This window comes from Miscanthus floridulus, chromosome 16 (assembly GCF_019320115.1).
Source record: "Miscanthus floridulus cultivar M001 chromosome 16, ASM1932011v1, whole genome shotgun sequence".
NCBI classification, from domain to species: Eukaryota; Viridiplantae; Streptophyta; class Magnoliopsida; order Poales; family Poaceae; genus Miscanthus; species Miscanthus floridulus.
In genome coordinates this window covers 112,066,682-112,079,006 of record NC_089595.1, presented here as the reverse complement: position 1 = coordinate 112,079,006, position 12,325 = coordinate 112,066,682, and the positions used below count along the sequence as shown (strand labels likewise).

The following is a 12,325-nucleotide window of genomic DNA, read 5'->3' as shown; positions in this document are numbered from 1 at the left end:
ATGATACACATACCAGAATGACTACTTTTCTTTCATAATACAAAAGCACATGATTGAGGAGCAAATTGTCTTGTTTGACTAATTCATGAGCATCTTATTTAAGTAGCCAAATATGAAAGAAAATATGTTCAAATATACCATTATAGTTAACCTAAAAATAATTAATAGGTTATCCATGGTGACCTATCAAAATTCAAAGTCAGCATAAATTTTCTTCCTTATCCATAGTATTTGCTTCTGTTGGGTTTCAACTCTAGTCTACCCCAACTTGTTTAGGACTTAAAGGCTTTGTTATTGTTGTATCCATAGTATGGGCCATCCTTGTAAGTCGTTCAAGAATGATCAGATTGTTGCAACCAGCTACAGAGTGATCATATCGCTGCAACCTGCACAAGAATGATGAGATAGGAGTGGATTCAGTTGAGATAAAGCATACTACGACAGTGCCGACCTAGCGTGAAGTAGCAGCAAATACCTTAGTCATATTGGCCTTGACCAATAAAAAAATTAGTATTATGATTGTCTCATAATAGTAACAATAGTCAACCATAAATTATTATACAGTTTTAACCAAAAAAAAGCAATGGTCGCATCGGCAATAAAATTGCATAGTTAACGTTTACAACTATGTGCAAGGTGGGATACAACTATGTACAACTGCCGCTTGAGGTCGTCACGCCCTAGTGTCCGACATGTTGTGGACCTGGGTACCATGAGTCCTGCGCTTGGACGCTGGCCTCCATGACGGCGGGGTCTCACCATGAGCACGGGTGCTGACTCCAGCCTGCCACTGCCATGCAAGGAAAGAAGCTAGCATAAATAATCTCATCCAATTTTAGTCAAGAGTGGCATATCAAACAACAATGCAGTAGGTTTAGATAAAGGTAAAGTGTGCATTGCTGTTGCAAATAAAGAAATTATGCAACATATAATCAGCATAACAGCAAAGGTATGTCTGGTGGTTCTGAACATGTCGCAAGTGGTCTCATGAGTGATGAACCCGGACTAAATGACAGACCTCATAAGCATATCAGACAGTGATAAAAGGGCAGACATTGCAAAGGACATACGTTTCTATGCAACTGAAATAAATATGCTTAGTTTAAACAGATCGTTGGGATATTTGTTGTCTCAAAATTAATAATGTGATAGTGTGGCATGCGTTGCTTTTTATACAGAGAACCTGATAGTGTGTGTCAGGCATACATGTGCACACCCAATGTCCTTTACTGGATACATGCTGTGGTCTGTGTGCTTTGATCTACTTTACTCCGAATGTTGCTAGCCCTTGTTCTCCTCATCCAATCCCCTCCTGAAGCCTATTTAATCACTCCTTTTTGTTTGTGGTTCAGCCTAGGAAGGTCATTTGGATCAATGATAACCAGCATAGTTCCACATACATTAGGATGAGTAAATTGTGCAGCAAGAAAAGGGAGGGCTTGGTCTCTATGTTTTATTAATTCAGCTCATATAGTTGTGTCCACTGCATATAGCGATGGCCATCCTTGTCAGTGTTACCCTTGACAGCCATGGCAAGAACTCGTCAGCTACTACCTTGAGGGTACTGGCTCTGTAATGATAATGATTGTTTTATTGCCAGCTTAGCATATTTTTAGAGTAAATTTGATAAACTAAGATTAAGAAAGCAAGTGTCTAGCATCTACAATTTTTTTGTCTAGCATACCGGGTTGAATGTGTGGATCCAATGCTTGAACTTGCATACTTCTCATCAATCTGTAGGACAAGCATAACTGTTAGCTTTCGGTCAACTTGTGAACGGAAAATTTACTTTCAAGTGTCTTCATGGGTGTTGAAGGAGTTCATCAGAAGCAGCACCACATTGCTACCATACTTCTTGTTGAGTAACTGTACGAGAAAAATGTTGTCACTAAGAGTCACCATAAAAGATAGAAACAAGATGGAGTGGTGAAGTTTGCAGGAACGCTGCATTAGTCATGATATTTTAACCAACCTCGATCTGGATAAGAATGAGGTCGAGGAAAGTAATCCGTTGCGCATTTTGATGACCGATCTGCAAATAATGTTAGTTCCATACAGCATGTTGAGAGCTCTATGAAGTATGAACATGATACTGATATTCAGATACGATTGGAAGTGAATGCTAGAGCTTAATTCAGGTATTGAAACCAAAACAAAAGCAAATTTGTTTCTATAGCCTGTACTCTTGAAGTGACTAATCTGGACACGACTTATTTGGGACTGGTGCATCCCATGGTCGTCCCCAGGCCGCCGCTGAGCTTGAGCACGGCAAGCTTGTCAAGCAGCTTCTTGATTGCCTTAATGTTTGCATTTATTACTTAGACAAATCAGTCTAGGCATTCACATTCCCATGCATCAGATTCAGGAATACGCAGAAGAGCAGCAAGGATTCAGGCTTACTATACAGTGGGCACCTTCGGCCGGGGCTTCCACTTCCAGGATGTCGTACAGCACCACCAACTCGTCCGTGGGCGTGGGGATCTTGGCCCACTCGATGAGCTCCTCGTGGACACGGCAGAGGACGGGACGGACTTGGTCGCGATGGCGATGACCGCGGGCGACGGTGATGGCAGCGCGCGATGGCGGAGGTCAGCCGTTCACTACCGGAGACGACTTCTTTATCGAGTGTCTAGACTTTGCCGAGTGCTTTTTATCGGGCACTCGGTAAAGAAGCTGTTTACCGAGTGCCAGAGATAAAACACTCGGCAAACAACTGACCCTCGGCAAACAATAACACTCGGCAAAACTGTCTTTGCCGAGTGTTATTCTCCTGACACTCGGTAAAGGGCCGCCACCGTTAACGGCTGGCAGCCGCCGTTAACCCTTTGCCGAGTGTCTTCTTCTGACACTCGGCAAAGTGGTGATTTGCCGAGTGTTATTTTTTTTGACACTCGGTAAAGCGGTGATTTGCCGAGTGTCATTATATGACACTCGGCAAACCATATTTTTTTTACTTTTGACCTCCAAACTTTTTCTGCGGTCCTCATACGATACCTGGTGCTCCATGTTCCAATGTGGCACATTTCTCGGACTTTTTCTATATTTCTTTAATTTATTTCATTTAATTGAATTTTCTTGGATAATTCAAATTATAACTGCTAGTCATTCGAATAATGAAAAAAATGAATGGAATAATGATATTCATGTTTTTAGTATAATGTGAGGCCGTATCCAGGACCAAATCACCAATTTCGAACATCTTATTCACGAAACATGACCACAAACTTGTGGTCGAGTTGTTTTTAAATTCTATAAAAAACAAACGAAGTCCGAAAATCATGAAACTTGTCAAGATGTCATGATATCATATGTGGAGGCTGTGATAAAAATTTGAGAAGGTTTCGCGTAAGTTGTCACGTACGATGCTTGCAAACCGAAGAATCTCCGAAGAAGTTTTATGATTTCGTGAAGAGGCCGACAAGGTGGTAAGCATAATGGTGTTTCCCCTTCACGGCCAGACAAAGGTTTCTCAACTGGATGCCATTGGACGCATAATGGCGTTAAGGTCCCAGTATAGCCTGAGTCGAGACGTCTTCGATGGTATGTTGACAGTTATTGGCAGCCTGCTTCCGGAGGGTCACCTTCTGCCAAAGAGCATGCATGAGTCACAAAAACTCCTTTGTGCACTTAAGATGCCGTATGAGCAGATACATACTTGCCTGAAGGGGTGTGTCCTATTTAGAAAAGAATACGTGGAAGCAAAGTACTGTCCAAAGTGTAAATCCTCTAGGTTCCTGGAGGTAGATTCTAGTGATGGTCAGAAGAGGCAGCTTGACATTCCCGTGACAATCCTACGGCACCTTCCGTTCATACCGAGGATCCAACGGCTATACATGACCGAGGAATCAACGAAATAGATGACATGGCACAAAAATAGCAAACGATACAATCCTGACAGGATGGTACATGCATCCGATGGTGAAGCATGGACCCACTTTGATGGCATTCATCATGAGAAAGCTAAAGAGGCTCGTAATGTACGTGTTGCGCTGGCAACAGATGGGTTCAATCCTTATGGAATGATGGTTGCCCCATACACATGTTGGCCCATGTTCGTTATCCCCCTCAATCTCCCCCCTAGCGTATGCTTTCAACCACAGAACGTATTCTTGTCGTTGATAATTCCTAGACACTCGGGGAATAATATGGGTGTGTTCATGGAGCCTGTGATTGATGAATTGGTCCGTGCTTGGGAGAAAGGGGTATGGACATACGACCGAGCTACAAAGAAAAACTTCAAAATGCATGTTTGGTACCACTACTCCCTACATGACTTCCTGACGTATGGGATATTCTGCGCCTGGTGTGTTCACGAGAAGTTCCCATGCCCAGTATGCAAGGAAGGTCTGAGGTTCATTTGGTTGCAGAAGGGTGGCAAGTATTCATCGTTCGACAAACATCGGCAATTCCTTCCTCTTGACCATGCATTCAGACGAGACATCAAGAACTTTACGAAAGATGTCGTAGTGACAGACCCTGCACCACCGATAATGACTGGTGCCGCGGTTCGTGAACAGATAGATGGTCTCGTGGTCAATCCAGAAGGTAGTTTTGTGGGATATGAAGAGCAACATATGTGGACTCATAAGTCGGGCTTGACTCGGCTCCCCTATTTTGATGACCTTCTCCTTCCACACAACAATGATGTAATGCACACTAAAAAGAATGTCGCCAAGGCACTTTGGGCAACAATCATGGACATTCCTGATAAGTTAAAGGACAACGTTAAGGCTAGAGTGGATCTGGCAACGTTATGCGATAGACCAAACCAACATATGAAGCCTCCTAGTCGTGGCAAGACATGGAGAAGGCCTAAGGCCGATTTTGTCTTGAGCAAGCCCCAAAGGAGGGAAGTACTAGAATGGATCCAGACATTAATGTTCCCTGATGGGTATGTAGCTAATCTGAGGATGGGAGTGAACTTATCTACTATACGAGTCTTAGGGATGAAGAGTCATGACTACCACATATGGATTGAGCGGCTTTTTCCGGCGATGGTTCGAGGCTATGTCCCTGAGCATGTTTGGCTAGTGCTGGCAGAGTTGAGCTATTTCTTTCGCCAGCTTTGTGCCAAGGAGTTATCTCGGACCGTGATTGCTGACTTGGAAAGAATGGCACCTATGTTGCTCTGTAAGTTGGAGAAGATCTTTCACCTGGCTTCTTCAATCCGATGCAGCATTTGATTTTGCACCTCCTGTATGAGGCACAAATGGGGGGGGGCGTGCAGGGCCGTTGGTGCTATCCAATCGAGAGATGTCTAAAGGTTCTTCGAAAGAAATATAGAAATAAATGCAAAATCAAGGCTTCCATTACAGAGGCATACATTCTGGAGGAGGTGGCGAACTTCACAACAACATACTATGGTGACAACCTCCCTAGCGTGCATAATCCACCCCCTCGTTACATTGCTGGCGAAAATAAATCGAACCTCAGCCTTTTCTGAGGGCAACTCGGAAGCGCAAGTGCATCGACCCCAAGACCTTGAATCATGAAGAGTGGCGTCATATCATGCTATACGTGTTGACCAACCTTGACGAAGTGGCGTCGTACATGCAGTAAGTTCTCAACGAACTTGTTAAATACGCCGTCACTATTCTGCATCTAACCCCCTTGTTTCTCGTTGGTACAGGGAATTTCTTCATGAATTCTGGCATCAATCAAGGGATCCTACCCCGCAGCTGGTAGATACCCTTTCTTAGACAAGGTGCGGGAAATGGAATGCCCGATTTCATTTTTTGGTTCAAACGAAAGGTACCGTCCAATTTAGCTCGTACTTAGTTTGACATTCCAAGTTACTCGTATGTGCGAATAATATAATGATGTATCCTGCTTGAGCTTGCAGGGCCGGAGGGATGCATCTATGCGTGCCGAGTTGAGACAGGTTGTCGATGGCTTTGCCTATAGGGTCAGGTCATTTTCTGGTTATGACGTGAATGGATATCGCTTTCGCACAACAAGCTACGAGCAGAGTCGGCCCAATCGAAGAACCACAAGTTCTGGAGTTTTTACGCCCGGCGTTGATGAGGTCGAGTATTATGGAAGAATTGAAGAAATATACAAACTCAAGTTTCATGGTTCCAAACCTTTTAATCCCGTCATATTCAAATGCCATTGGTTTGATCTTGAAGTAATGAGACAGACATATTCTAATCTTGGGCTAGTCGAAATTCGACAGGATTCCGTCTTACCAGGAGATGATGTCTATATTGTGGCCCAAAATGCCACGCAAGTTTATTATCTCTCATATGCGTGTCAAACCAAAAGTCATCTTAAGGGTTGGGATATTGTGCACAGGGTATCGCCACACGGTAAAGTACCTGTCCCAAACGATGAAGATTACAACTTAGACCCAAACACATATGACGGAGAGTTCTTTCAAGAAGAGGGACTAGAAGGGAGGTTTGAGATAGACTTAACCGAAGCGATCGGAATGGAAGTAGATAATGAAACAGTTATTGAAGAGGACGTTGGAGATGAGGTGCAAAATGTGAAGGACTTACAAATGCTTGAGCGATTACATTTAGACAATGACAATGGCAACATTGCTTATTCGGATAGTGTTGATTATTTCAACATGATTGATAGTGATGATGAGACTTATGATCCAGCTAATCCCAATCATGAAGATTATTTCTAATCCATGTAATACTATGCTATTTTGTAATTACGTTTTGTTTATTTTGCATCTCTTTCTAAGTACTTCTTGTTTATCTGTGCATATTGGTTTACTCTTTTTAATTGCAGGTGATTGAACAAAGGTGGTGGGCGGTGGGATGAGGAAGCTAGGTGATGATACTTGTGGTTGTTAATGGTACTTTTATTTGCAATTATGGTTGTAGATGATGGAGCACTTGGATTACTTGTGAACTTATTTGTGATGTATTGTGAGACATGTGACGTTTGTGATATATATGTGGTGTTGGATATATGTGTTGTTGATGATATATATGTGATGTTGGTTATATATATCTTCAGTTTGTTTGGATAGAATGTAAAAAACAAATAAAAAAGACTGTTTTCAGTCACTTTGCCGAGTGCAATGGCTATGACACTCGGCAAAGTGACGACCTGAGAACATGCCTAGGAACATGCTTTGCCGAGTGCACATGCCATTGGACTCGGCAAAGATCACAGATTTGCCGAGTGCCACGGACCAGGCTCTCGGCAAAGGTCGCCTGTTTGCCGAGTGTCTTGCAGGTAGCACTCGGCAAAGTAGCCACCTTTGCTGAGTGTTTGAGTCAACGACACTCGGCAAAGAGGAGACCTTTGCCGAGTGCTTGACCTTGACGCTCGGCAGAGCTGCCGTCACGGTGGCGCTCGCCGTCACGGCGACTTTTCTTTGCCGAGTGTCAGATTAGCACTCGGCAAAGAGGTATTTGCCGATCAACTGTTTACCGAGCGTCCTTTGCCGAGTGTAACACTCGGCAAACCATTTGTCGAGTGTATATCGGCCTTTACCAAGTGCCTAAGGCACTCGACAAAGAAGCCGCCTCCGGTAGTCGGTGCGCGAGGGCGGCGGCGAGGAGATCGGCTGGCGAGGGTGGGCGCTAGGGCGAGACTGCAGGATTTGGAGCCGCGGAGAGGATTTTTCTTTTCTTTGCGCTGGAGCGAGGCGCAGGGATCGTGGCCGTCGTGCGCGGGTGCGGCGGTTCCGCGGACGCGTGGTAAAGGGCGCGGGGAGGGGCAATTAGCGCAGGGCGGGAGGTGATTAGCGACGTTTAGAGCGGGCGGGGATCATTAGCATTAGCGGGGCAAAAATTATGATATTGGGGTATTTTTAGTTGTAGAGATATGCCATTTCGCCAGATTAAAGGGTTCTTATTAGTTCTCTCTCCTCCCACGTTCCCACCTGCTCCGCTCAGCTATCAGCCAGGTTTCTATTGGTTCTGAGTATGCTTTTTATACCGGATTTCTTCCTAAAATCGACGGTTCGACTGGTTTTTGCCGCGCATACTTGATTTTTTAGATGGACCGGACCAGCCAAAGCTTTTTTTAAATTGGATTGTTGTTCCGGTCCCCATAACTAAGACTCTTGATCCGGTTTTAATAACTTTTATTAGATAATGGAAAATTTTCGGCTTTAGCCTTCTTATAGGAAAAAGAAGTATCAAGCCCACCTTTTACAACAACACACCCATAATTGGAACTTATTATATAGGTTCAAAACTAAAGTTCAAGACGGTGAATGAAGGACCATCCATTCGATGCGAAGAACTCTATGGCTCATGATTCTAGTAGCTTGCAAGCGTCAAAAATCCGTTCCTTGCCGTCATCCGAGCGCTGCAATAGAGCCCAAAATCATAACCAGTGTGTCCCCTTGAAAAGAACCTGCAAAAAAAATTTTTGGTTACCTTTATCAAAAACCATATCGTTCCTTCTAATCTATATTACCCAGCAAAACGTCGCGTCCCAGTCAATAAAAGATGATTGTGTTTGAAATAACTATACCTCCATCTCTTGTGGCTGGCAACACCGTCTTCTTGCCACTTTCCCGCTTCCTTCTGTGATCAGTTTGTGGCTGATTTCAGCTGATTTCGGCTGATTCAATAGTGTTCTGTGAGAGAGAATAAGGTGAAACAAGCTCATAATAGATCAGCCGAACTAATCTATTTCAAATTATAAGCCATTTTGATTTTGTCCTAATTAAGTGAGACTAATCTATTTTTGACCAAGTCTTAAAAAAGTGTGAGCATTTACAACAGCAAATTAGTTCCTTTCATTCCACCGTGCATGTCTTGGGAGTGCACTTATTTAGTATGGTAGAGATGTCAACAAACTCTCTCCATTCTAAATTATAAAATGTTTTAGCTTTTCTATATATTTAGATATATATTATGTTCAGATATATAATAAAAACAATATATTTATAAAAGTCAAAACACCTTATAATTTAAAAATAATGAAGGGAGTACATATTTAGTATTGTAGAAATTTATTTTAGGCTAACACGAAAACAACTTATAATTTAGAACAAAGAGTTATACCTCTCAGCCACGTCATATTCTAAGGCCCGAATTCACGGAACCAGCAGTGCCAAGGAAAACTAAACATCTTCTCTGCCTATAAATGTATGTATATATAGTCGGCAGCCTATATATCGATGTTCAAAACAACGTGTGTTATATATCACCACCACGCTTTCCAACAAACTAAATGGCGCTTATGTCATCATTATCCTAATCGAGCTCTACTAATCCATCTTACGCACCGCCAGTGGATAGAGTGATATTGTTAGTGAAACATCGCTATCCCTTTCACGCATCGAGATCGACCATACTCGCGTTATCCGATAGATCCTTACCTTCGCCACCTAATCGATCGGCTCTCGGCTACCGGCCATAGCTACGTACGTTTGTCCACCTGTTCTGTTCATGGCAGTTGATGGCCTTCGGTTGGGCGGTTACTCTCTCGTCTCGTCGCCGTCGAGGTGGCCTGCCTGGCCGGCTGCCCGGCTCAGTCAGATGACCCTGCAGATCGAGCTGCTGCTGCTTGCATTTGCCCAGACAGAGAGGTCCACGTCGAAGGGGCTGCATGTTCTCTCCCATCTCTGCATGCCATTTCTTCTTCCTTCTGCTTCTGCGGCATGCATGCACGGCCGGCCTGAGAGCGGAATGAAGCGGCCGGGGAATTGGTGTGCCGGCACCCAGGGAAAGGAAAACTATTTTTTGACGCGCTATATAAATGCTGTGCCGCCGGCCCAATAGGCAATAATTTTGGGACTGGGCACTGCATGAAACACAGCACATGCCGGGTCTGGCTGTGGCCTGTGGGCGTACGCACTCTCTCGAGTCTGCACTGGACCAAAACGGTATTCATTTCTCCATGGCAGTGCCAGACTGCCAGACAAGGCACGTTTTAGTACCACTGATGAGCGTCCCTGTGTTAGATTGATCTCCACTACGGTCAATTGGGCCCTTGATTCGCGTCTTGATCGGAGGCGCCCAACCGCTCCATGGTTGGTGGGCTTCCGTCGCTGGCAATGCCCTCTCACTAGATCGGCTTTAGGGTTTAGGGACTGTAGGTGAGGCGTTTAGCGGCTCAGGTGATTCTCGTGCCTTGTGACCCGGCCCCCACCTCTATTTTTATTGCGCTGTGCGATGGGGCCACCAACCATGGAGCGGTTGGGCGCCCCCGATCAGGACATAGATCTAGCTCATCGGGGTAGAAAACCGAGTAGAAGAGCAGAATGAGGGGATTCGATTTGAAGAAAAGGATCGGACCCCAACCCGAAACCCTAACCCCAACCCTAACCCTAGAGTAAGGACAAACGAGGGGAGGACCTACCCGGACTCCCCGCCGCATGTCACCACCGCCGTCGCGCGGGAAGGAGCTCCGCCGCCACCTCGCCGGCACGCGGGGAGAAGCCGAGCCACGCACGCCGCCATGCGCCCGAGCCCGGCCGAGGGCACCGTCACAGGATCGCTCGACGACGGCGCGCTCACCCACTGGGGAGTGCGCGCTCCGGCGAAGGGACCTGCGGCGGCGCTAGTAAAATCTAGGGTTTTTGGGTCGTGCTCCACCGCAGCGCGTATGGGGGATGAGGGCATCGTCGCCCAGACTGCTCGACGGCGGCGCGCCGACGAGGGGACCGGCCGGCCGACGGCGCTGCAGTGGACCCTAGAATCACAGACTTAGGGTTCTCGGGCAAACGTCTAGGGTTCCGAGAACCCTAGACTTAGATTAGGCCTAGGCGGGACCGGCCAGGCCACCGAGGATCACAGACTTAGGGTTCTCGGGCAAACGTTGCCCGGCCGTCCGGTCGTGAGCAACGTCTGTGATTCGCTAGACCTAGATTAGGCCCAGGCGGGCGCGGGAAATCCTAGCCAAGGTGTGGGGGGTACAACCCCAGGTATCCACGGCAATGGACATGACACCAGGGGAGGTCCAGCCCATAAGATCAAGGCCTACGGTGCTCGGCTCTGGTCAGCGTGCACCGCAAGGTAATCACAAGACATCTTGGCGATGAAGGAAGATCTTTTCGGATATGATTGATATCGTATTCCTTGTAAATACTTACCATATAACCGAATAGATTTAGGCCTAAACCGACTTGTTACCCTACCCCCCAGACTATATAAGATGGGTAGGGACCCCCTCAGATTCATCTCATATTCAATACAATCCAATAAAGACATGGGACGTAGGGTATTGCGTCGATCAGACGGCCCGAATCTGTCTAAATCATTGTCTCTGCGCCTTGTGTCACCATCCGGTTCCTATTACGCGCACCTCCACCGATCATCTACTACCGTGGGTATACCCCTCGGTAGACTGCCGATCAGATTTCATCGAGAGTGGCGTGCCAGGTAGGGGGTGTGTGCTGATTCCATGGCCAACCAGATGGTCCGCTTCCCGAGCTCCATGATCCTTCCCAAGCCAGGTCGGACCTTCACGGTCGGATCTATGATCTGGGTCATTGGCGCCGACGGCGTCGAGGAAATCATGGAGGCGGTACAGAATCACCCTACGCCGATCGTGCCAACATCTATAATGACATCTCCGATCTCGGTGCCTCGCCGCTGGGCTAGGAGATCCAACAGCAATGACGATCTGATCGCATCCATCGATCAGGTCACAGACCGCTTAGCGGAATGCCAGCTCCTCGTGGATTCGGTCTTAGATCAATCTAGAGCGAGCAACAAAATTCCTGCACTTCAAGGTCACCATGCCACAAATGCCGAGCACCCTTCTCGTGCACGTCGTCCGAGGTGGCAATATGAAGATTTGGTGATCACGGCAACTTCGGAAGGGCGTACCGTCCAACGCCAACCACTCCCACACCGAAGGAGAGCACGCTGAAGCCCTATTCTTTTGGGCTGGTGGGTGCGGGTCCGATCTATCAAGACGCCGTGCACCATCTTTTCGCCGACCATGCTGAGCGCAGCCGCATCGACGACCTCTATCAGATCGACTTCCTTGAGGCCGACCAGCCTACGCCAATGCTAAACATGGTGTAAATCCAAATAGACCTTCCGGATGACACGCTCCAAACAATCCTGGAGGAAAGCCCTGAGCCATACTCCGAAGGCTGTACCAGCACCTGCCCACCTTTCCCTCCAGGCTTTGGGAGAGAGCTCTTCATGGTTAGCCACGATAGCATCGCTATCGATGGAGAAACCAGTGTCCAGCGCCGTGAGTGCGAAACTAGGAACGCTGATCGCCAGCGATGTCACAACAAAGAAGCAGAAAACGCCGTCCAAACTACTGGAAGTGGCCCACTGCCTCTCGCCTGTAATCTTCAACATGAGTTATTCATAGTGGACAACCAGCAAGTAGAGCAGACGTCGAGCGCCAATCTGGCTGTGGCTACCCACGAGTTGGCTAG

At 46.5% G+C, this 12,325-nt stretch overlaps 1 pseudogene; it reads right to left on the bottom strand.

Annotated features, from left to right (window-relative positions):
• Positions 1-371: 371 nt before the first annotated feature.
• Positions 372-3,006, bottom strand: LOC136511296 (UTP--glucose-1-phosphate uridylyltransferase-like; annotated as a pseudogene).
• Positions 3,007-12,325: the final 9,319 nt, after the last annotated feature.